Source organism: Oncorhynchus nerka, linkage group LG12 (assembly GCF_034236695.1).
Source record: "Oncorhynchus nerka isolate Pitt River linkage group LG12, Oner_Uvic_2.0, whole genome shotgun sequence".
Classification (NCBI taxonomy): domain Eukaryota; kingdom Metazoa; phylum Chordata; class Actinopteri; order Salmoniformes; family Salmonidae; genus Oncorhynchus; species Oncorhynchus nerka.
Genome location: NC_088407.1, coordinates 5,508,373 through 5,533,279, shown reverse-complemented (window position 1 = coordinate 5,533,279; position 24,907 = coordinate 5,508,373). Strand labels below are relative to the sequence as shown.

The following is a 24,907-nucleotide window of genomic DNA, read 5'->3' as shown; positions in this document are numbered from 1 at the left end:
AACATCCCTGGTCGTCCCTACTGCCTCTGATCTGGAGGACTCACTAAACAGAGAACATCCCTGGTCGTCCCTACTGCCTCTGATCTGGAGGACTCACTAAACAGAGAACACCCCTGGTCGTCCTTGCTGCCTCTGATCTGGAGGACTCACTAAACAGAGAACATCCCTGGTCATCCCTACTGCCTCTGATCTGGAGGAATCACTAAACAGAGAACATCCCTACTGCCTCTGATCTGGAGGAATCACTAAACAGAGAACATCCCTGGTCGTCCCTACTGCCTCTGATCTGGAGGACTCACTAAACAGAGAACATCCCTGGTCATCCCTACTGCCTCTGATCTGGAAGACTCACTAAACAGAGAACATCCCTGGTCATCCCTACTACCTCTGATCTGGAGGACTCACTAAACAGAGAACATCCCTGGTCGTCCCTACTGCCTCTGATCTGGAGGACTCACTAAACAGAGAACATCCCTGGTCGTCCCTACTGCCTCTGATCTGGAGGACCCAATAAACAGAGAACATCCCTGGTCATCCCTAATGCCTCTGATCTGGAGGACTCACTAAACAGAGAACACCCCTGGTCATCCCTGCTGCCTCTGATCTGGAGGACTCACTAAACAGAGAACATCCCTACTGCCTCTGATCTGGAGGACTCACTAAACAGAGAACACCCCTGGTCATCCCTGCTGCCTCTGATCTGGAGGACTCACTAAACAGAGAACATCCCTGGTCATCCCTACTGCCTCTGGTTGGAGGACTCACTAAACAGAGAACATCCCTACTGCCTCTGATCTGGAGGAATCACTAAACAGAGAACATCCCTACTGCCTCTGATCTGGAGGAATCACTAAACAGAGAACATCCCTGGTCATCCCTACTGCCTCTGATCTGGAGGACTCACTAACCAGAGAACATCCCTGGTCGTCCCTACTGCCTCTGATCTGGAGGACTCACTAACCAGAGAACATCCCTGGTCGTCCCTACTGCCTCTGATCTGGAGGACTCACTAAACAGAGAACATCCCTGGTCGTCCCTACTGCCTCTGATCTGGAGGACTCACTAAACAGAGAACATCCCTGGTCATCCCTACTGCCTCTGATCTGGAGGACTCACTAAACAGAGAACATCCCTGGTCATCCCTACTGCATCTGGTCTGGAGGACTCACTAAACAGAGAACATCCCTATTGCCTCTGATCTGGAGGAATCACTAAACAGAGAACATCCCTGGTCATCCCTACTGCCTCTGATCTGGAGGACTCACTAACCAGAGAACATCCCTGGTCGTCCCTACTGCCTCTGATCTGGAGGACTCACTAACCAGAGAACATCCCTGGTCGTCCCTACTGCCTCTGATCTGGAGGACTCACTAACCAGAGAACATCCCTGGTCGTCCCTACTGCCTCTGATCTGGAGGACTCACTAAACAGAGAACATCCCTGGTCGTCCCTACTGCCTCTGATCTGGAGGACTCACTAAACAGAGAACATCCCTGGTCATCCCTACTGGCTCTGATCTGGAGGACTCACTAAACAGAGAACATCCCTGGTCGTCCCTACTGCCTCTGATCTGGAGGACTCACTAAACAGAGAACATCCCTGGTCGTCCCTACTGCCTCTGATCTGGAGGACTCACTAAACAGAGAACATCCCTGGTCGTCCCTACTGCCTCTGATCTGGAGGACTCACTAAACAGAGAACATCCCTGGTCGTCCCTACTGCCTCTGATCTGGAGGACTCACTAAACAGAGAACATCCCTGGTCGTCCCTACTGCCTCTGATCTGGAGGACTCACTAAACAGAGAACATCCCTGGTCGTCCCTACTGCCTCTGATCTGGAGGACTCACTAAACAGAGAACATCCCTGGTCGTCCCTACTGCCTCTGATCTGGAGGACTCACTAAACAGAGAACATCCCTGGTCATCCCTACTGCCTCTGATCTGGAGGACTCACTAAACAGAGAACATCCCTGGTCATCTCTACTGCCTCTGATCTGGAGGACTCACTAAACAGAGAACATCCCTGGTCATCCCTACTGCCTCTGATCTGGAGGACTCACTAAACAGAGAACATCCCTGGTCATCTCTACTGCCTCTGATCTGAAGGACTCACTAAACAGAGAACATCCCTGGTCATCACTACTATCTCTGATCTGGAGGACTCACTAAACAGAGAACATCCCTGGTCATCCCTACTGCCTCTGATCTGGAGGACTCACTAAACAGAGAACATCCCTGGTCATCCCTACTGCCTCTGATCTGGAGGACTCACTAAACAGAGAACATCCCTGGTCATCCCTACTGCTTCTGATCTGGAGGACTCACTAAACAGAGAACATCCCTGGTCATCCCTACTGCCTCTGATCTGGAGGACTCACTAAACAGAGAACATCCCTGGTCGTCCCTACTGCCTCTGATCTGGAGGACTCACTAAACAGAGAACATCCCTGGTCATCCCTACTGCCTCTGATCTGGAGGACTCACTAAACAGAGAACATCCCTGGTCGTCCCTACTGCCTCTGATCTGGAGGACTCACTAAACAGAGAACACCCCTGGTCGTCCCTACTGCCTCTGATCTGGAGGACTCACTAAACAGAGAACACCCCTGGTCGTCCCTGCTGCCTCTGATCTGGAGGACTCACTAAACAGAGAACACCCCTGGTCGTCCCTGCTGCCTCTGATCTGGAGGACTCACTAAACAGAGAACACCCCTGGTCGTCCCTGCTGCCTCTGATCTGGAGGACTCACTAAACAGAGAACATCCCTGGTCGTCCCTACTGCCTCTGATCTGGAGGACTCACTAAACAGAGAACATCCCTGGTCTTCCCTACTGCCTCTGATCTGGAGGACTCACTAAACAGAGAACATCCCTGGTCGTCCCTACTGCCTCTGATCTGGAGGACTCACTAAACAGAGAACATCCCTGGTCGTCTCTACTGCCTCTGATCTGGAGGACTCACTAAACAGAGAACATCCCTGGTCATCCCTACTGCCTCTGATCTGGAGGACTCACTAAACAGAGAACATCCCTGGTCATCCCTACTGCCTCTGATCTGGAGGACTCACTAAACAGAGAACATCCCTGGTCATCTCTACTGCCTCTGATCTGAAGGACTCACTAAACAGAGAACATCCCTGGTCATCACTACTATCTCTGATCTGGAGGACTCACTAAACAGAGAACATCCCTGGTCATCCCTACTGCCTCTGATCTGGAGGACTCACTAAACAGAGAACATCCCTGGTCATCCCTACTGCCTCTGATCTGGAGGACTCACTAAACAGAGAACATCCCTGGTCATCCCTACTGCTTCTGATCTGGAGGACTCACTAAACAGAGAACATCCCTGGTCATCCCTACTGCCTCTGATCTGGAGGACTCACTAAACAGAGAACATCCCTGGTCGTCCCTACTGCCTCTGATCTGGAGGACTCACTCAACAGAGAACATCCCTGGTCATCCCTACTGCCTCTGATCTGGAGGACTCACTAAACAGAGAACATCCCTGGTCGTCCCTACTGCCTCTGATCTGGAGGACTCACTAAACAGAGAACACCCCTGGTCGTCCCTACTGCCTCTGATCTGGAGGACTCACTAAACAGAGAACACCCCTGGTCGTCCCTGCTGCCTCTGATCTGGAGGACTCACTAAACAGAGAACACCCCTGGTCGTCCCTGCTGCCTCTGATCTGGAGGACTCACTAAACAGAGAACACCCCTGGTCGTCCCTGCTGCCTCTGATCTGGAGGACTCACTAAACAGAGAACATCCCTGGTCATCCCTACTGCCTCTGATCTGGAGGACTCACTAAACAGAGAACATCCCTGGTCATCCCTACTGCCTCTGATCTGGAGGACTCACTAAACAGAGAACATCCCTGGTCATCCCTACTGCTTCTGATCTGGAGGACTCACTAAACAGAGAACATCCCTGGTCGTCCCTACTGCCTCTGATCTGGAGGACTCACTAAACAGAGAACATCCCTGGTCGTCCCTACTGCCTCTGATCTGGAGGACTCACTAAACAGAGAACATCCCTGGTCATCCCTACTGCCTCTGATCTGGAGGACTCACTAAACAGAGAACATCCCTGGTCGTCCCTACTGCCTCTGATCTGGAGGACTCACTAAACAGAGAACACCCCTGGTCGTCCCTACTGCCTCTGATCTGGATGACTCACTAAACAGAGAACACCCTGGTCGTCCCTGCTGCCTCTGATCTGGAGGACTCACTAAACAGAGAACACCCTGGTCGTCCCTGCTGCCTCTGATCTGGAGGACTCACTAAACAGAGAACACCCCTGGTCGTCCCTACTGCCTCTGATCTGGAGGACTCACTAAACAGAGAACATCCCTGGTCGTCCCTACTGCCTCTGATCTGGAGGACTCACTAAACAGAGAACATCCCTGGTCATCCCTACTGCCTCTGATCTGGAGTACTCACTAAACAGAGAACATCCCTGGTCATCCCTACTGCCTCTGATATGGAGGACTCACTAAACAGAGAACATCCCTGGTCATCCCTACTGCCTCTGATCTGGAGGACTCACTAAACAGAGAACATCCCTGGTCATCCCTACTGCCTCTGATCTGGAGGACTCACTAAACAGAGAACATCCCTGGTCATCCCTGCTGCCTCTGATCTGGAGGACTCACTAAACAGAGAACATCCCTGGTCATCTCTACTGCCTCTGATCTGGAGGACTCACTAAACAGAGAACATCCCTGGTCATCTCTACTGCCTCTGATCTGGAGGACTCACTAACCAGAGAACATCCCTGGTCATCTCTACTGCCTCTGATCTGGAGGACTCACTAAACAGAGAGAACATCCCTGGTAAACAGAGAACGTCCCTACTGCCTCTGATCTGGAGGACTCACTAAACAGAGAACATCCCTGGTCATCCCTACTGCCTCTGATCTGGAGTACTCACTAAACAGAGAACATCCCTGGTCATCCCTACTGCATCTGATCTGGAGGACTCACTAAACAGAGAACATCCCTGGTCGTCCCTACTGCCTCTGATCTGGAGGACTCACTAAACAGAGAACATCCCTGGTCGTCCCTACTGCCTCTGATCTGGAGGACTCACTAAACAGAGAACACCCCTGGTCGTCCCTGCTGCCTCTGATCTGGAGGACTCACTAAACAGAGAACATCCCTGGTCATCCCTACTGCCTCTGATCTGGAGGACTCACTAAACAGAGAACACCCCTGGTCATCCCTACTGCCTCTGATCTGGAGGAATCACTAAACAGAGAACATCCCTACTGCCTCTGATCTGGAGGAATCACTAAACAGAGAACATCCCTACTGCCTCTGATCTGGAGGAATCACTAAACAGAGAACATCCCTGGTCATCCCTACTGCCTCTGATCTGGAGGACTCACTAAACAGAGAACACCCCTGGTCATCCCTACTGCCTCTGATCTGGAGGAATCACTAAACAGAGAACATCCCTACTGCCTCTGATCTGGAGGAATCACTAAACAGAGAACATCCCTGGTCATCCCTACTGCCCTGATCTGGAGGACTCACTAAACAGAGAACATCCCTGGTAGTCCCTACTGCCTCTGATCTGGAGGACTCACTAAACAGAGAACATCCCTGGTCATCCCTACTGCCTCTGATCTGGAGGACTCACTAAACAGAGAACATCCCTGGTCATCCCTACTGCCTCTGATCTGGAGGACTCACTAAACAGAGAACATCCCTGGTCGTCCCTTCTGCCTCTGATCTGGAGGACTCACTAAACAGAGAACATCCCTGGTCGTCCCTACTGCCTCTGATCTGGAGGACTCACTAACCAGAGAACATCCCTACTGTCTGATCTGGAGGAATCACTAAACAGAGAACATCCCTACTGCCTCTGATCTGGAGGACTCACTAACCAGAGAACATCCCTGGTCATCCCTACTGCCTCTGATCTGGAGGACTCACTAACCAGAGAACATCCCTGGTCATCCCTACTGCCTCTGATCTGGAGGAATCACTAAACAGAGAACATCCCTGGATCTGGAGGAATCACTAAACAGAGAACATCCCTGGTCATCCCTACTGCCCTGATCTGGAGGACTCACTAAACAGAGAACATCCCTGGTCATCCCTACTGCCTCTGATCTGGAGGACTCACTAAACAGAGAACATCCCTGATCCCTCTGCCTCTGAGGACTCACTAAACAGAGAACATCCCTGGTCATCCCTACTGCCTCTGATCTGGAGGACTCACTAAACAGAGAACATCCCATCCCTACTGCCTCTGATCTGGAGGAATCACTAAACAGAGAACATCCCTGGTCGTCCCTTCTGCCTCTGATCTGGAGGACTCACTAAACAGAGAACATCCCTGGTCATCCCTACTGCCTCTGATCTGGAGGACTCACTAACCAGAGAACATCCCTGGTCGTCCCTTCTGCCTCTGATCTGGAGGACTCACTAAACAGAGAACATCCCTGGTCGTCCCTACTGCCTCTGATCTGGAGGACTCACTAACCAGAGAACATCCCTGGTCGCTACTGCCTCTGGGATCTCCCTATCCCTGCCTCTGATCTGGAGGACTCACTAAACAGAGAACATCCCTGGTCATCCCTACTGCCTCTGATCTGGAGGACTCACTAACCAGAGAACATCCCTGGTCATCCCTACTGCCTCTGATCTGGAGGACTCACTAAACAGAGAACATCCCTACTGGTCTGGAGGAATCTCTACAGAGCCTCTCTGATCTGGAGGACTCACTAAACAGAGAACATCCCTGGTCGTCCCTACTGCCTCTGATCTGGAGGACTCACTAAACAGAGAACATCCCTGGTCGTCCCTGCTGCCTCTGATCTGGAGGACTCACTAAACACAAATGCTTCATTTGTAAAGGATCAGTGTTGGAGTGTGACCCTGGTTATCCGTCTGGTTTGCAATGCCCCTCCTGCACACACACGCACACACACACACACACACACACACACACACACACATAGAAAAAACTAAAACAGGAAACGCCCGTACCCTAACCAATCTGGACAAGAGGAATACCTATGTAAGAATGCTGTTCATCGATTACAACTCAGCATTTAACACCATAGTACCCTCCAAACTCGTCATCAAGCTCGAGACCCTGGGTCTCAACCCCACCCCGTGCAACTGGGTCCCTGACGTGCCGGCCCCCTGGTGGTGAAGGTAAGAAACAACATCTCCACCATGCTGATCCTCAACACTGGGGCCCCACAAGTGTGCGTTCTCAGCCCTCTCCTGTGCTCCCTGTTCAACTATGACTGCGTGGCCACGCTTCCAACTCCATCATCAACTTTGCAGACGACACAACAGTGGTAGGCTTGATTACCAACAACGATGAGACGGCCTACAGGGAGGAGGTGAGGGCCCTCGGAGTGTGGTGTCAGGAAAATAACCTCTCACTCAACGTCAACAAAACTAAGGAGATGATTGTGGACTTCAGGAAACAGCAGAGGGAGCAGCCCCCTATCCACATCGACGGGACAGTAGTAGAGAAGGTGGAAAGTTTAAAGTTCCTCGGTGTTCACATCATAGACAAACTGAAATGGTCCACCTACACAGACAACCTCAGGAGGCTGAAGAAATTTGTCTTGTCACCCAAAACCCTGACAAACCTTACCCCCTGGTACGGCAACTGCACCGCCCACAACCGCAAGGCTCTCCAGAGGGTAGTGAGGTCTGCACAACGCATCACCGGGGGCAAACTACCTGCCATCCAGGATATCTACACCACCTGATGTCACAGGAAGGCCATAAAGATCATCAAGGACAACAACCACCCGAGCCACTGCCTGTTCACCCCACTATCATCCAGAAGGCGAGGTCAGTACAGGTGCATCAAAGCAGGGACCGAGAGACTGAAAAACAGCTTCTATCTCAAGGCCATCAGACTGTTAAACAGCCATCACTAACACAGAGAGACTGCTGCCAACATACAGACTCAAATCTCTGGCCACTTAGATAAATGGACTTAATATAGGTATCACTAGTCACTTTAAATAATGTTTACATATCCTACATTATTGGCAGCATTGTTGCAAAAATGAAAAGCTGAACTAAATGACTATCGCCCCGTGGCCCTCACTTCATCATGAAGTGCTTGGAGAGACTAGGAGCATAGCACCTCCACCTACCTGACACTCTAGACCCACTCCAATCTGTTTACCGTCCCAATAGTTCCACTGACGATGTAATCGCCATCACACTGCACACTGCCCTCACCCATCTGGACAAGAGGAATACCTATGTGAGAATGATGTTCATCGACTACAACTCGGCATGGTATCACCATAGTGCCCTCCAAACTCGTCATCATCCCATCTGGACAAGAGGAATACAGTTGAAGTCAGACGTTTACATACCCTTAGGTATATGCTGTACCCATAGAGCCTATAGCAGCTGTACCCATAGAGCCTATAGCAGCTGTACCCATAGAGCCTATAGCAGCTGTACCCATAGAGCCTATAGCAGCTGTACCCATAGAGCCTATAGCAGCTGTACCCATAGAGCCTATAGCAGCTGTACCCATAGAGCCTATAGCAGCTGTACCCATAGAGCCTATAGCAGCTGTACCCATAGAGACTATAACAGCTGTACCCATAGAGACTATAGCAGCTGTACCCATAGAGACTATAGCAGCTGTACCCATAGAGACTATAGCAGCTGTACCCATAGAGACTATAGCAGCTGTACCCATAGAGACTATAGCAGCTGTACCCATAGAGCCTATAGCAGCTGTACCCACAGTGTCTCTAATCCAGTCAACATTAAGTCCTGACGTTGTTTAGCTGGACTATGATCCTGGATGTAAACTGCAACTCCCTCCAGATCTATTTCTGTCCCTCCTGAACATTTTGTATCCATGTATAGAGATCATGTATAGAGATCATGTATAGAGATCATGTATAGAGATCATGTATAGAGATCTCAGCTTCTTCAAAAGAAGAGTCCAAGTGAGTCTCTGATAGCCGCCAAGACATAAATATTGTCTGACTGCACTAAGACAGCACATTTCATTCATTTTTATTCCTTTAAACTGTATACAGTTGATGTCTGAAGTTTACATACACTTAGGTTGGAGTCATTAAAACTCATTTTTCAACCACTCCACAAATGTATTGTTAACAAACTATCGTTTTGGCAAGTCAGTTAGGACATCTACTTCGTGCATGACACAGGTCATTTTTACAACAATTGTTAACAGACAGATTATTTCACTTATAATTCACTGTATCACAATTCCAGTAGGTCAGAAGTTTACATACACTAAGTTGACTGTGCCTTTAAACATCTTGGAAAATTCCAGAAAATTATGTTATGGCTTTAGAAGCTTCTGATAGGCTAATTGACATCATTTGAGTCAATTGGAGGTTTACCTGTGGATGTATTTCAAGGCCTACCTTCAAACTCAGCTATTTACAAATGCCTGAAGGTACCACGTTCATCTGTACAAACAATAGTATGCAAGTACAAACACCATATATAAACAAGAATAAACACCATGTGACCACGCAGCTGTCATGCCGCTCAGGAAGGAGATGCGTTCTGTCTCCTAGAGATGAACGTACTTTGGTGTGAAAAGTGCAAATCAATCCCAGAACAACAGCAAAGGACCTTGTGAAGATGCTGGAGGAAACAGGTACAAAAGTATCTATATCCACAGTAAAATGAGTCCTATATCGACATAACCTGAAAGGCCGCTCAGCAAGGAAGAAGCCACTGCTCCAAAACCGCCATAAAAAAGCCAGACTACGGTTTGCAACTGCACATGGGGACAAAGATCGTACTCTTTGGAGAAATGTCCTCTGGTCTGATGAAACAAAAATAACAAATATAACTGTTTTGCCATAATGACCATCGTTATGTTTGGAGGAAAAAGGGGGATGCTTGCAAGCCGAAGAACACCATCCCAACCGTGAAGCATGGGGGTGGCAGCATCATGTTGTGGGGGTGCTTTGCTGCAGGAGGGGCTGGAGCACTTCACAAAATAGATGGCATCATGAGGCAGGAAATTAATGTGGATACATTGAAGAAACATCTCAAGACATCAGTCAGGAAGTTAAAGCTTGGTTGCAAATGGGTCTTCCAAATGGACAAATGGATAATGACCCCAAGCATACTTCCAAAGTTGTGTCAAAATGGCTTAATTAAGGATCATGCGAATTTTCGCAGCTTTTTGTTAAAAATCGCGCAACATTTCAAAGTCCTGCTACTCATGCCAGGAATATAGTATATGCAAATGATAACATCAACAGGATGTTATTAAAATGGAAAAGATGGCCGATGATTTCAAGACTAGCTGCTATCGAATACAGATCGTCCCGTGATGAATTGTATAGATTATTAACGTTTATTAATACCTAAAGTTGGTTTAGAAAAGTAGTTTAAAGTGTTTTGTAAAAGTATATAGGCAACTTTTGGCATTTTAAAAAGTGACGTTGCGTCTTGTAAAAGGGAATATTCCTAGATCAGACCGGTCTTCAGAAAATGACATTTTGGCTATACAATGACGGATTTAATCGGGAAAAAGACCCAATTGTGATGTTTATGGGATATATAGGAGTGCCAAGAAAGAAGCTCATCAAAGGTAATGAATGTTTTATATTTTATTTCTGCGTTTTGGGTAGCGCCGGCTACCGCAAGATCTGTCGTTTTAGATGACGTTACAGTACTTTGGGGGTGCATGCTATCAGATAATAGCTTCTCGCCGAAAAGCATTTTACAAATCTGACTCGGTGGCTAGATTCACAACGAGTGTAGCTTTAAATACATTGTATGTGTGTTTTAATGTAAGTTTGATTTTTTATCAAAAACGTGGCGCTCTTGAAATTTCCGCTGACAGCGGAACCCACTCCCTAAAAAGTGGAAAATTATGTGGATATATTGAAGCAACATCTCATCACATCAGTCAGGAAGTTACAGCTTGGTCACAAATGGGTCTTCCAAATGGACAATGACTCCAAGCATACTTCCAAAGTTGTGGCAAAATGGCTTAAGGACAACAAAGTCAATGTATTGGAGTGGCCATCACAAAGCCCTGACCTCAATCCTATAGAAAATGTAACCTAAGACAGGGAATGTTAACTAGGATAAAATGTCAGGAATTGTGAAAAACTGAGTTTAAATGAGGTGTATGTAAAGTTCTGACTTCAACTGTACCTGTAAGAATGCTGTTCATTGACTCAGCATTCAACACCATAATAACTGAGCTAAATTTATTTTTTACTTTAATTAACCAGGCAAGTCAGTTAAGAACACATTCTTATTTTCAATGACGGCCTGGGAACAGTGGGTTAACTGCCTTGTTCAGGGGCAGAACGACAGATTTGTACCTTGTCAGCTCGGGGGTTTGAACTCACAACCTTCCGGTTACTAGTCCAACGCTCTAACCACTAGGCTACGCTGCCACCCCACTCACTCACTTCCGTCATTATGAAGTGCTTTGAGATACTAGTCAAGGACCATATCACCTCCACCCAACCAATCGCAACCACACTGCCCTAACCCATCTGGACAAGAGGAATACCTGTGTGAGAATGCTGTTCATCGATTACAACTCGGCATTTAACACCATAGTACCCTCCAAACTCGTCATTAAGCTCGAGACCCTGGGTCTCAACCCCACCCCGTGCAACTGGGTCCCTGACTTTCTGACATGCCGCCCCCTGGTGGTGAAGGTAGGAAACAACATCTCCACCATGCTGATCCTCAACACTGGGGCCCCACAAGGGTGCGTTCTCAGCCCTCTCCTGTGCTCCCTGTTCACCTATGACTGCGTAACCAAGCACGCTTCCAACTCCATCATCAAGTTTGCAGACGACACTACAGTGGTAGATTTATTAGGCCTGATTACCAACAACGACGAGACGGCCTACAGGGAGGAGGTGAGGGCGCTCGGAGTGTGGTGTCAGGAAAATAAACTCTCACTCAACGTCAACAAAGGGTATGATCGTGGACTTCAGGAAACAGCAGAGGGAACACCCCCCCTATCCACATCGACGGGACAGTAATGGAGAAGGTGGAAAGTTTAAAGTTCCTCGGTGTTCACATCATAGACAAACTGAAATGGTCCACCCACACAGACAACCTCAGGATGCTGAAGAAATGTGTCTTGTCACCCAAAACCCTGACAAACCTTACCCCCTGGTACGGCAACTGCACCGTCCACAACTGCAAGGCTCTCCAGAGGGTAGTGAGGTCTGCACAACGCATCACCGGGGGCAAACTACCTGCCATCCAGGATACCTACACCACCTGATGTCACAGGAAGGCCATAAAGATCATCAAGGACAACAACCACCCGAGCCACTGCCTGTTCACCCCGCTATCATCCAGAAGGCGAGGTCAGTACAGGTGCATCAAAGCTGGGACCGAGAGACTGAAAAACAGCTTCTATCTCAAGGCCATCAGCCACCACTAACATAGAGAGGCTTCTGCCAACATACTGACTCAAATCTCTGGCCACTTAGATAAATGGACATAATATATGTATCACTAGTCACTTTAAATAATGTTTACATATCCTACATTACTCATCTCATATGTACATACTGTATTCTATTCCATCTACTGCATCTTGCCGTTCGGCCATCGCTCATCTATATATTTATATGTACATATTCTTATTCATTCCTTTACACTTGTGTGTATATGGTAGTTGTTGTGAATTTGCTATGATTATTTGATAGATATTACTGCATAGTTGGAACTAGAAACACAAGCATTTCGCTACACTCGCATTAACATCTGTTAACTATGTGTATGTGACCAATACAATTTGATTTTATTTGGCACAGACCCTGCTATATAGAGACACGGCTCAGACCCTGATATATAGAGACACGGCTCAGACCCTGATATATATGGGTGGCACGTAGCCAAGTGGCTAGAGCGGTGGACTAATAACCGAAAGGTTTCAAGATTGAATCCCTGAGCTGACAAGGTAAAAATCTGCTGTTCTGCCCCTGAAGAAGGCACTTAACCCACTGTTCCTAGGCCGTCATTGAAAATAAGAATTTGTTCTAAACTGACTTGGCTAGTTAAGTAAAGAAAAATAGAGATATGGCTCAGACCCTGTTATACAGAGATATGGCTCAGACCCTGTTATATAGAGATATGGCTCAGACCCTGTTATATAGAGATATGGCTCAGACCCTGTTATACAGAGATATGGCTCAGACCCTGTTATACAGAGATATGGCTCAGACCCTGTTATACAGAGATATGGCTCAGACCCTGTTATGTAGAGATACGGCTCAGACCCTGTTATATAGAGATATGGCTCAGACCCTGTTATATAGAGATATGGCTCAGACCCTGTTATATAGAGATATGGCTCAGACCCTGTTATATAGAGATATGGCTCAGACCCTGTAATAGAGAGATATGGCTCAGACCCTGTTATATAGAGATATGGCTCAGACCCTGTTATGTAGAGATACGGCTCAGACCCTGTTATATAGAGATATGGCTCAGACCCTGTTATATAGAGATATGATGTAAGGGGTGAGGAGACCAGGTGTGAGGAATGAGGAGACCAGGTGTGAGACCAGGTGTGAGGAGACCAGGTGTGAGAAGTGAGGATTCCAGGTGTGAGACCAGGTGTAAGGAGTCAGAAGACCAGGTGTGAGGAGACCAGGTGTGAGGAGTGGGGATTCCAGGTGTAAGGAGTGAGGAGACCAGGTGTGAGGAGACCAGCTGTGAGGAATGAGGAGACCAGGTGTGAGGAGACCAGGTGTGAGGAGTGGGGATTCCAGGTGTAAGGAGTGAGGAGACCAGGTGTAAGAAGTCAGGCGACCAGGTGTGAGGAGTCAGGAGACCAGGTGTGAGACCAGGTGTAAGGAGTCAGGAGACCAGGTGTAAGGGGTCAGGAGACCAGGTGTAAGGGGTCAGGAGACCAGGTGTAAGGAGTCGGGAGACCAGGTGTAAGGAGTCGGGAGACCAGGTGTAAGGAGTCGGGAGACCAGGTGTAAGGAGTCAGGAGACCAGGTGTAAGGAGTCAGGAGACCAGGTGTAAGGAGTCAGGAGACCAGGTGTAAGGAGTCAAGAGACCAGGTGTGAGGAGTCAAGAGACCAGGTGTGAGGAGTCAGGAGACCAGGTGTAAGGGGTCAGGAGACCAGGTGTAAGGGGTCAGGAGACCAGGTGTGAGACCAGGTGTGAGGAGTCAGGAGACCAGGTGTGAGACCAGGTGTAAGGAGTCAAGAGACCAGGTGTGAGGAGTCAGGAGACCAGGTGTAAGGAGTCAAGAGACCAGGTGTGAGGAGTCAGGAGACCAGGTGTGAGGAGTCAGGAGACCACTGTAGTATTGAGTTGAAGAAACAAATATAATAAGGCCTACCTTACTCACTAATGTTCAACATTTTGGGGGGTTAATTAACTATCACTATTTACTTTACCCAAGTGTTTAATATTCTATAGATGAATTAGAACCCTCTATCTGAGATATCTACTGCAGCCCTCATCCTCCACATACAACACCTGTTCTGCAAGTCACATTCTGTTAAAGGTCCCCAACGCACACACATCCCTGGGTCGCTCATCTTTTCAGTTTGCTGCAGCTAGTGACTGGAACCAGCTGCAACAAACACTCAAACTGGACAGTTTTATCTCAATCTCTTCATTCAAATACTCAATCATGGACACTCTTACTGACAGTTGTGGCTGCTTTGCCTGATGTATTGTTGTCTCTACCTTCTTGCCCTTTGTGCTGTTGTCTGTGCCCAATAATGTTTGTACCATGTGTTGTGCTGCTGCCATGTTGTGTTGCTGCCATGTTGTTGTCATGTGTTGCTGCCTTGCTATGTTCTCGTCTTAGGTCTCTATTTATGTAGTGTTGTCTCTCTTTTCGTGATGTGTGATTTGTCCTATATATATATATATATATATATATATATATATTTTAGTCATTGTTTTATCCCAGCTCCCGTCCTGAAGGAGGCCTTTTTGCCTTTTGGTAGGCCATCATTGTAAATAGAAATTTGTTCTTAACTGACTTGCCTAGTTAAATAAAGGCTAAATAAAAAAAATGCTAGAATGTAAACTGTTATAAATATTCAAATGCTTTATACGCGCAATACTTACATAGCGCCGTAACTTCTTCTCCGGCGGTGACTTCCTCAGCCAGCCGGCGCACACCACGTCCGCTCCCCCGCTCATCCTCAGTGAATACGCAATATAACTTATATTGATCCGATATTCAAACCAAACCGCAGGATCCGATCGATAAGTCTATAGGCTATTGAGAGTTAATAAGATCGACTGGATCCAGACACGATTCCTTTGGAGTTGCTTCAGATTCCGATGTTTTGGTCACGACATTCCATCCATAGTAAAACTCACACGGCAGGTTGGGCAGTTGTCAAAAATTACAGCGTCTTTCTGGTGCAATGCTCCAATAGGTTTATTACATTTATTTTTAAACTTCCCTCGGAAGTCATAAATATCCTAAAAACAACTGAACAATCCACTTTTCGCCACAGAAATCTGCGAAGAGTGTTTTTCTTTCCGCCAGCGTGACGTTCCTTTCGGATCTTGTTCAGTGGTTTCAGCCTCTGAGAAAGTGGAAGGGACAAGGCAGGCGTATCAAAGTAAATCCTTAAAGAAAAGACAAGGCAGGCGTATCAAAGTAAATCCTTAAAGAAAAGTAGTTGAGGGGGAATTACCTATCGTTGTTCAACAGTGTACGTTCTCTCCAATATAATCACGCAAACTGAAGAGATTGTTGTCAAGGCGTTTCACGTTTCCTTTCCACCTTCCTCTAGTTGAACTCGTTCTCTCGCACCTCCCTCTGGCTCAGCAGCAAGGAGTGAGAGACAGACGAAACAAAGAATTCGAAAACAAATCCAATGTTGATAAACTCCCATATCTACTGGGTGAAATACCACAGTGTTCCATCACAGCAGCAAGATTTGTGACCTGTTGCCACAAGAAAAGGGGAAACATTGAAGAACAAACACCATTGTAAATACAAGCCATATTAATGTTTATTTATTTTCCCTTTTGTACTTTAACTATTTGTACATCATTACAACACTGTATATAGACATAATATGACATTTGAAATGTCTGTATTCTTTTGGAACTTCTGTGAGTGTAATGTTTACTGTTCATTTGTTTACTTCACTTTTGTTTATTATGTATTTCACTTGCCTTGGCAATGTTAACATATGTTTCCCATGTTAATAAAGCCCCATTGAATTGAAACTGAAATTGAGAGAGAGAGAGAGAGAGAGACAGAGAGAGAGAGAGAGAGAAGTAACTCAGCTGGGGTGTTATTCCCGCTCTAAACCAGTCTTCTCGGCGATATGGGCCTCTTTAGGTCCAACCTCCTTTCAAGGAACCCCGAGAGGTGGAGCTATGGGATTTGTAGCCTAACCTACTGTATTTGGTTACATAATTAGCTTTAATAATCTTGTTTCTATTCTATTCCTATGTTCTATAGTGTCTGTTTAATTCTATTGTTATTTTCTATTATATTATGTTATATTCTCAGCTCACTTGTCCTCTACACCTGTCCTCTACACCTGTCCTCTACACTTGTCCTCTACACCTGTCCTTTCTACCCTCCGACTTTCCTTGAAGCAATAAAGTTCCCTAAAGTAATGTCGGGAGGAAGAATGATGTGTGATTGATAAAAGAACGGGTCCAAACTACAAAGGTTGTCCCGCGCGACACCTCCTGGTCGGCGACTGACAATCACGGGACTGTCAGTCTGTCCCGCGGAGCTTCAACTTTCCGTTCAAACTGAAAGTCGGGAATGTTGCATTTTTTTTTCTCTCCAGGATTTCGTTGGGTAAGTTTCCACAACGAGCGATATCTAAAATGTTTTTTTAAAGTATTCGGGAATGGTTATGAGTTCAAGAATAACGGATGTTAGTTAATTAATGAAAATATAATCCCCCCCCCCCCCAACTACATGTTGTGTCCTGTATGTTAATGTCCCATAAATTCCAGATCGGATTTGAAATGTTGCCTCATGTTCAACAACTTTACATGTTAATAAGTGAGTTGAGGAGGCAAATATAACATAGGTAGCTTCCTGGTTTCACGATTCCACATTTGAGCTATCAGCTACTACACTGGTTAGATAAGACTTTCAGCTCGAACATGCTTGTTGTTGACCAACAGGGGGCGCCGTTGTATTATTAACTAGAGAGGGACTCGTACTGAGCCTTTATGTGGCCAGGAAGGTCAGTGAGTCAACACAGGAAGGAGCTATATGGATGGGATAGTTATTTTATTTCCAAAGCTGCAATCGTGGGACACACACACACACAGTATGGATGAATGATGAGTAGTCGACGGGATATGAATAGCACTCTCACAGCAATTCTCCATACATCTGCCCTAATAATAGACTAACAAAAAAACAGTTGAAATGTCTATCAAAGTATTTGTGATCGTATAGTGGATTTAACTATTTCTAATAAATCCTCATTTACTATAATACAAATATATTGTTTCCATGTGTCATCTCATATTCACAACATCAGAATAAACTATAATCTATTTTAGTATTCAAACATTTTCAAATTAAAACTGGAAAATGACTCAATGTCACCCTCTGGTGGCGAATACATATACAACAGCTAGAATGTACCACATATTTTACTAAACAAACAAAACCAGGATTATACTATAATTGGTGCTCATAAATTTATAAAACATATACTTTATACATTTGTCATAAATTACCTGCAATCGTGGTACACACACACACACAGTATGGATGAATGATGAGTAGTGAACGGATATAAATATGACTCCTTAAAGAAGATGCATTTTTGAGTTAGCTAACAATTTGAAACTTTAGCATAATACCCACGTTGGAAAACTGAGATTCAGCAAATAACATATAAAGAGAGGCTTTATTTAACGACAACCCAACAATAGTAGTTTCTGATAAACTTAAATTGCTCATTTACAACGTAAAAAGTGGATTTTATGACGTAACTTTATACATTTCTATCCCGGAACAGTTCAATTTCCAATTTACCCACTCAGCAATTGTCTATAAATCTGCTGTGGATTACCCAGAATCCCATACCTTTATCACTGAGTGTATTAGACAAAAAGTAGGTGGCAATTTTAATTACACCGTTACGCTTCGAACCCACCGACAGCATCAGATTGCGCGAAATAGTACACATCATCATCTGTATGTCTGCAACAAAAGTTCAACATTCACCTTTCCGCTCCCAGTTCTGTCAAACCCGTCTACAGTTTGACGCACACGTTCCGATAAATCCAACGGACGCGCCACGTAGAACGCACTGCAACGCAATGCTGCAGGGCAAACGCAGCGTTTTCCATTGGAAACTAATGTAACTCTGATGTACCAAAACGCAAACGACGCTGTCAGTGTGATCTACAAAGGATGTGTGACTGTGTGTGTGTTTACAGGTAAAAACCAGGTGTGAATAGCTCTGTAATGTGATGAAGCAGAGAGGAAGAGGAGGAGAAGAAGGATGAAGGTGAATTCTCACCACCTAACCTCCCTGTCTAAGGGCCCTGCTAGCAGCTTCGACGGAGAGGGGAGACTGAGGGTGGGGCGGGAGGGACAGGGGAGACCACAGGGTGAGTGCTACACACACTCACGTGCACACACAGACACACACGCACGCTGCACACACTCACGTGCACACACAGACACACACGCACGCTGCACACACTCACAAATATACTCAAACACACAAAAGCAGGTACACTCTCTCTCTCTCTGTCTGTCTCTGTCTCTCTCTCTCTCTCTCTCTCTCTCTCTCTCTCAGGCATGTGTGAGAGATGGTGTCGTTTGAGAGGAAACCTCCTCTTCATCATGAAGAAACCTCAACAGGTGAGAGAGAGACATACCCCGTATATCCAAGGTCTGAGGTCATCTGCCCTTTTGGCCTAAAGCGCAGAAACCCAGACTTCATCAAAGAACATTTGAAATACAGACATTGTCATCCTACATGGTATAGAGGAGACAGACCCACTGGTTGTCCTCTAGGTTACAGAGAGCTGTTAGTCCCATCCACCACACTACCAGGTGGGTGGTATAGAGGAGATGGACCCACTGGTTGTCCTCTAGGTTACAGAGAGCTGGTAGTCCCATCCACCACACTACCAGGTGGGTGGTATAGAGGAGATGGACCCACTGGTTGCCCTCTAGGTTACAGAGAGCTGTTAGTCCCATCCACCACACTACCAGGTGGGTGGTATAGAGGAGATGGACCCACTGGTTGTCCTCTAGGTTACAGAGAGCTGGTAGTCCCATCCACCACACTACCAGGTGGGTGGTATAGAGGAGATGGACGCACTGGTTGTCCTCTAGGTTACAGAGAGCTGGTAGTCCCATCCACCACACTACCAGGTGGGTGGTATAGAGGAGATGGACCCACTGGTTGCCCTCTAGGTTACAGAGAGCTGGTAGTCCCATCCACCACACTACCAGGTGGGTGGTATAGAGGAGATGGACCCACTGGTTGTCCTCTAGGTTACAGAGAGCTGGTAGTCCCATCCACCACACTACCAGGTGGGTGGTATAGAGGAGATGGACGCACTGGTTGTCCTCTAGGTTACAGAGAGCTGGTAGTCCCATCCACCACACTACCAGGTGGGTGGTATAGAGGGAGATGGACCCACTGGTTGCCCTCTAGGTTACAGAGAGCTGGTAGTCCCATCCACCACACTACCAGGTGGGTGGTATAGAGGAGATGGACCCACTGGTTGCCCTCTAGGTTACAGAGAGCTGGTAGTCCCATCCACCACACTACCAGGTGGGTGGTATAGAGGAGATGGACCCACTGGTTGCCCTCTAGGTTACAGAGAGCTGGTAGTCCCATCCACTAAACTACCAGGTGTGACATAGAGAGGAGACTCAGGGGGTATGCTCATTTGATATAGAGCAGACCTAACTCACTCTATTAAATTAGTCAAAACAGGCTAGAAATTAATAAGGAAATTATCTCAACATGTACTAGTCTGTGGTGACCTAAATGCCAGAACTGGACAAGAACCTGACAACCTCAGAACACAGGGGGACAAACATCTACCTGGAGGTGACAGCATTCCCTCCCCCATATGCCCCCCAGCTCTGTCGCACGCTGGGTCTGTACATAGTCAATGGTAGGCTTCGAGGAGACTCCTATGGTAGGTACACCTATAGCTCTGTTACATCCTGGGTATGTACATAGTCAATGGTAGGCTTCGAGGGGACTCCTATGGTAGGTACACCTATAGCTCTGTTACATCCTGGGTATGTACATAGTCAATGGTAGGCTTCGAAGGGGACTCCTATGGTAGGTACACCTATAGCTCATCTCTTGGCAGAAGTACTGTAGACTACTTTATCACTGACCTCAACCCAGAGTCTCTCAGAGCTTGAACTACTTGAACAGAGCAAGAGAAAGAGAGAGAGAGAGAGGGAGAGAGAGAGAGACAGAAAGAGAGACAGAGAGAGAGAGAGAGAGAAAGAGAGAGAAAGAGAGAGACAGAGACAGATAGAGAGAGAGAGAGAGATCCTTCAACCCAAAAAGGCCTGTGGTGTCGATGGTATCCTCAATGAAATGATCAAATATACAGACAACAAATTCCAATTGGCTATACTAAAACTCTTTAACATCATACTTAGCTCTGGCATCTTCCCCAATATTTGGAACCAAGGACTGATCACCCCAATCCACAAAAGTGGAGACAAATTTGACCCCAATAACTACCGTGGAATATGTGTCAACAGTAACCTTGGGAAAATCCTCTGCATTATTATTAACAGCAGACTCGTACATTTCCTCAATGAAAACAATGTACTGAGCAAATGTCAAATTGGCTTTTTACCAAATTACCGTACAACAGACCATGTATTCACCCTGCACACCCTAATTGACAACCAAACAAACCAAAACAAAGGCAAAGTCTTCTCATGCTTTGTTGATTTCAAAAAAGCCTTTGACTCAATCTGGCATGAGGGTCTGCTATACAAACTGATGGAAAGTGGTGTTGGGGGTAAAACATACGACATTATAAAATCCATGTACACAAACAACAAGTGTGCGGTTAAAATTGGCAAAAACACACACATTTCTTCACACAGGGTCGTGGGGTTAGACAGGGATGCAGCTTAAGCCCCACCCTCTTCAACATATATCAACAATTGGCGCGGGCACTAGAAAAGTCTGCAGCACCCGGCCTCCCCCTGCTAGAATCCGAAGTCAAATGTCTGCTGTTTGCTGATGATCTGGTGCTTCTGTCACCAACCAAGGAGGGCCTACAGCAGCACCTAGATCTTCTGCACAGATTCTGTCAGACCTGGGCCCTGACAGTAAATCTCAGTAAGACCAAAATAATGGTGTTCCAAAAAAGGTCCAGTCACCAGGACCACAAATACAAATTCCATCTAGACACTGTTGCCCTAGAGAACACAAAAAACTATACATACCTTGGCCTAAACATCAGCGCCACAGGTAACTTCCACAAAGCTGTGAACGATCTGAAAGACAAGGCAAGAAGGGCCTTCTATGCCATCAAAAGAAACATAAATTTCAACATACCAATTAGGATTTGGCTAAAAATACTTGAATCAGTCATAGAGCCCATTGCCCTTTATTGTTGTGAGGTCTGGGGTCCGCTCACCAACCAAGACTTCACAAAATGGGACTAACACCAAATTGAGACTCTGCACGCAGAATTCTGCAAAAATATCCTCCGTGTACAACGTACAACACCAAATAATGCATGCAGAGCAGAATTAGGCCGATACCCACTAATTATCAAAATCCAGAAAAGAGCCGTTAAATTCTACAACCACCTAAAAGGAAGCGATTCCCAAACCTTCCATAACAAAGCCATCACCTACAGAGAGATGAACCTGGAGAAGAGTCCTCTAAGCAAGCTGGTCCTGGGGCTCTGTTCACAAACACAAACACACCCTACAGAGCCCCAGGACAACAGCACAATTAGACCCAACCAAATCATGAGAAAACAAAAAGATAATTACTTAACACATTGGAAAGAATTAACAAAAAAACAGAGCAAACTAGAATGCTATTTGGCCCTACACAGAGAGTACACAGCGGCAGAATACCTGACCACTGTGACTGACCCAAAATTAAGGAAAGCTTTGACTATGTACAGACTCAGTGAGCATAGCCTTGCTATTGAGAAAGGCCGCCGTAGGCAGACATGGCTCTCAAGAGAAGACAGGCTATGTGCTCACTGCCCACAAAATGAGGTGGAAACTGAGCTGCACTTCCTAATCTCCTGCCAAATGTATGACCATATTAGAGAGACATATTTCCCCCAGATTACACAGATCCACAAAGAATTCGAAAACAAATCCAATTTTGATAAACTCCCATATCTACTGGGTGAAATTCCACAGTGTGCCATCACAGCAGCAAGATTTGTGACCTGTTGCCACGAGAAAAGGGCAACCAGTGAAGAACAAACACCATTGTAAATACAACCCATATTTATGCTTATTCATTTTATCTTGTGTCCTTTAACTATTTGTACATTGTATATATATAGATAATATGACATTTGTAATGTCTTTACTGTTTTGAAACTTCTGTATGTGTAATGTTTACTGTTAATTTTAGTTGTTTTTCACTTTATATATTCACTTTGTATGTTGTCTACCTCTCTTGCTTTGGCAATGTTAACACATGTTTCCCATGCCAATAAAGCCCTTGAATTGAATTGAATTGAGAGAGAGAGTGAAAGAGACACAGAGAGAGAGAGAGAGACACAGAGAGAGAGACAGAGAGAGAGAGAGAGCGAGTGAAAGAGACACAGAGAGAGACAGAGAGAGAGAGACAGAGAGAGAGACAGAGAGAGAGAGAGACAGAGAGAGAGAGAGAGAGAGAGAGAGAGAGAGAGAGAGAGAGAGAGAGAGAGAGAGAGAGAGAAAGAGAGACAGAGACAGAGACAGAGAGAGAGGTCCCTCCACTATGTATGGTTTTATAACTTTATAAAACACTCTGTCCTTCAACTGTAGTAGCAATAATGTAATGTGTTGTGTGTCTACAGAGATCTGCGTTAGAGGAGGTGCTGGTTCTGGAGAGATGTCATGTTCTGGAGAGCACAGACAACAACAATGGATTACTTATTAGTAAGTACACAATCATTAGAAGTACGTAGAGCGGGATGGCAAGAGAGAGTTGGAGGTATTCAGGGAGAAGGAGGAGAACTAGAGCAGGATTCCAGAGAGTGGGAGGAGGGAGGAGAGAGGAAGGAGAGAGGGAGGAGAGAGGAGGAGGAGGAGGAGGGAGGAGAAGGAGGAGAACTAGAGCAGGATTCCAGAGAGTGGGAGGAGGGAGGAGAGAGGAAGGAGAGAGGAAGGAGAGAGGGAGGAGAGAGGAGGAGGAGGAGAGAGGGAGGAGGAGGGAGGAGAACTAGAGCAGGATTCCAGAGAGTGGGAGGAGGGAGGAGAGAGGAAGGAGAGAGGGAGGAGAGAGGAGGAGGAGGAGAGAGGGAGGAGGAGGGAGGAGAAGGAGGAGAACTAGAGCAGGATTCCAGAGAGTGGGAGGAGGAGGAGAGAGGAAGGAGAGGGGAGGAGAGAGGAGGAGAGAGGGAGGAGAGAGGGAGGAGGAGGGAGGAGAAGGAGAACTAGAGCAGGATTCCAGAGAGTGGGAGGAGGAGGAGAGAGGAAGGAGAGGGGAGGAGAGAGGAGGAGAGAGGGAGGAGGAGGGAGGAGGAGGAAGGAGGAGGAGGGATGAGAAGGAGGAGAACTAGAGCAGGATTCCAGAGAGAGGAAGGAGGAGGAGGGAGGAGAGAGGAGAGAGAGAGGAGGAGGAGGAGGAATAGGGAAAGACTGTTTGGATTATTCTAATATTAGTGTATATTAGTTAGTGTCTTTGTTTCTCTCTCTCTCTCTCTGTCTCTCTCTTTCTCTCTGTCTCTCTCTCTGTCTCTCTCTCTCTCTCTCTCTCTCTCTCTCTCTCTCTCTCTCTCTCTCTGTCTCTCTCTCTTTGTCTCTCTGTCTCTATGTCTCTCTTTGTCTCTCTGTCTCTGTCTCTCTCTCTCTCTCTCTTTCTCTCTCTGTGTGTAGGGTTTGACAGTGGAGAGCCAGGTGTGTATGTAGAGTGTGTGAATTCAGGTGAGGTGAACTCCTGGCTGGTGGCTCTGAGAGAAGCTAACTCTGAGGGGTTAACCAACCGGATCAGACACCTCCGGACACAACTCATGGATACAGCCGGGAATAACGCTGTAGAGACCACTGTAGTTGATGCTGTGTGTCCTGCTAAACAGTCACCATTGGAGTTCAGTATTGGTACGTTACACAGACACACACAAACACGCATATACTATACATATACTATACATATACTATACATATACATATACTATACATATACATATACTATACATATACTATACATATACTATACATATACTATACATATACTATACATATACTATACATATACTATACATATACATATACATATACTATACATATAATATATACTATACATATACATATACTATACATATACTATACATATACATATACTATACATATATACATATACTATACATATACTATACATATACATATACTATACATATACTATACATATACTATACATATACATATACTATACATATACTATACATATACTATACATATACATATACTATACATATACTATACATATACATATACTATACATATACATATACTATACATATACTATACATATACTATACATATACTATACATATACTATACATATACTATACATATACATATACTATACATATACTATATACTATACATATACTATACATATACTATACATATACATATACTATACATATACTATACATATACTATACATATACTATACATATACATATACTATACATATACTATATACTATACATATACTATACATATACATATACTATACATATACTATAC

General features: G+C 45.8%; 1 long non-coding RNA gene and 1 pseudogene across 1 annotated transcript; one reads left to right on the top strand and one right to left on the bottom strand.

The window, feature by feature from the left end:
- Positions 1-15,910, bottom strand: part of LOC135574230 (GRB2-associated-binding protein 1-like) — a 109,429-nt pseudogene extending 93,519 nt beyond the window's left edge.
- Positions 15,911-18,766: 2,856 nt separating this feature from the next.
- On the top strand, positions 18,767-24,247 carry LOC135574153 (uncharacterized). Its single transcript, XR_010465184.1, has 3 exons — positions 18,767-18,835; positions 23,011-23,092; positions 24,032-24,247. It is a non-coding gene; the product is annotated as an uncharacterized LOC135574153 (long non-coding RNA).
- Positions 24,248-24,907: the final 660 nt, after the last annotated feature.